Consider the following 1,996-nt stretch of genomic DNA (forward strand, 5'->3'; position numbering starts at 1 on the left):
CAGAGAATAAATTAATTATTTTCACTTAGGCTAATGCCAGGATAGCCTTGAGCATCCACAGATGAGGGCCAACAGGCCCTCACCTATTTGATTGATAATTGGACTTTGTACTTAAATTATCCAGATAATCCAAAAACAGTGACTACTAACTGTATCCCAGCATGTAGTGAGGTGCCTTTGTTGATTTATTTGTTGAATAAATTAGTTGAATAAATCCCATTTATGTATTTATTTTCTTCCTAAAATACTTAATTTTCTTGGTATTTTTGCTCTCATGGACCTTGGATAAGAAGAGTTGCACGAGGGAAAGCTTTTCTAAGCTACAAATAAGTAGTGCTTCCATTTTCTTCATTCAGACACTCCTGCTATCACATTTGTCATCTGTCATTGCAATCCCTCTGGCCTATGAGAAGATGGAAAATTGAAATTTATAGGGGAAATATAACTGAGAATGCTTCTTTCCTGAAGAACAAAGATCTGTCTTATTGAATTAAGATATGAAATTATTAATTTGAATTATTTTTCTCCACGGTTTTCTCACAAGAAATATTATCTACTTTGCATTTTTAATTTGAAGTGATAATATTTCTTTTAGTTTAAATATCAAGCTCATTATGATTTTAAATGGCAGTCAACAGAGTGTAAGGCAGTGTTTCTCAAGGTGTGGTCTTCTAGCCAATGTCATGAGAATCGCCGGGAATGCTTGATAGAAATGCAGGGTCCTGAGCTCCAGACCATCCAAATCAGAGTCATTGGGTCTGTAATAGGGCTCCAAGTTCTTATAACACTAAAACCTGAGAACCAATGTGGGGGTGAAGTGCTGCAGATTTGAGGTTAAACTTACCTGCTTCAAGTCCTGTATCTACCATTTTACTAGCTGGGTGGCCTTTTCAGAAAAGCGTTTTAGCCTCTGTAAACCTCTTTTCTCATTGTTAAGTGGGTATAAATAGCACCACTCTTTAAGGACATTTTAAAGATAGAATAATGCATGCCCAGTGCATAGTGCAAAGCCTGATTCACATGAAACTTCAGTAAAAGCTGTTACTGTGTTTGATACATTATGGTTGGAATATTTATAGATCATGATACATTTTTTTTTAGTTTTCCATAAAATGAGATATTGCAAATCCTAAACATTGTGAATATATACTTCATGTTCTGAGAATACAACTGGCTGTGACTGGCTCAATAGTTTGCAGTCTTAGGAGGTCCAAAGTGGCACGAATGCCTGTATTTAGTAGCAGGCACCATACCGTTCGTATCAGTCAGGAAAGTTACAGGTGTGTATTTCTATTAGGTAAATGATAATTTATTTGGGAAACTTTCAAATGAAAAACTCTTCTAATGAATTTTTTAGACCCACAGTGAAAGGTTCTGACAAAGTGTTTTGCATTTTTAGTAAATTATATCCTATCAGACAAAAATATACCTCTCCCACAGAGGTGTCCTTTCTCCCTTCTCAGAAACAGTAGGCAAATTGTGACCATATGTTCCATACATTCTCCCAGCTATAACTCTTCTGGTGCTAATGGTATTTATGTGCCCCAGAGCTATAAACCTGTTTTAGGTAAATGTATTTACTCAGTGAAGAACATGAGTTTCTGAAGACCACGATAATAAACTGCCGACAGTACACTAAACAGTGCTTATGCACTTTGTCTCATCTTTTCATTAAGTTGAGACTTCTCCTGTATGTCTAAATTCTCAGGACAATAAACTATATTCAAATGGACTTCCAGTGTAAAATACTAATGAACAAACATGACATCATCAAAGTTACAAATATAATTATTAGCCATCACACAGGCAGTTTAAAATCAAATCCTTCATACCGATTACTGATATAAATGATACTATAGTACTTCTGCATGTCAGTCATACTTCTAGGAGTTGTAATGCAGGCTTTCCCTGAATAATTGTTTTCATATCTAATTGCAAGTTACAGAATACTTAGCTATAATATAATGACTTAACCAATAAAGGCATCGTAATTATT

General features: G+C 35.0%; 1 protein-coding gene across 1 annotated transcript in view; it reads left to right on the forward strand.

The window, feature by feature from the left end:
• The window catches only part of ITGA4 (integrin, alpha 4 (antigen CD49D, alpha 4 subunit of VLA-4 receptor)), a 90,513-nt gene that overhangs the window by 72,819 nt on the left and 15,698 nt on the right, over positions 1-1,996 (forward strand). The window lies entirely within an intron of this gene.

The sequence above is a fragment of the Propithecus coquereli genome, unplaced genomic scaffold, assembly GCF_000956105.1.
Source record: "Propithecus coquereli isolate 6110/MARCELLA unplaced genomic scaffold, Pcoq_1.0 Scaffold35, whole genome shotgun sequence".
Taxonomy (NCBI): domain Eukaryota; kingdom Metazoa; phylum Chordata; class Mammalia; order Primates; family Indriidae; genus Propithecus; species Propithecus coquereli.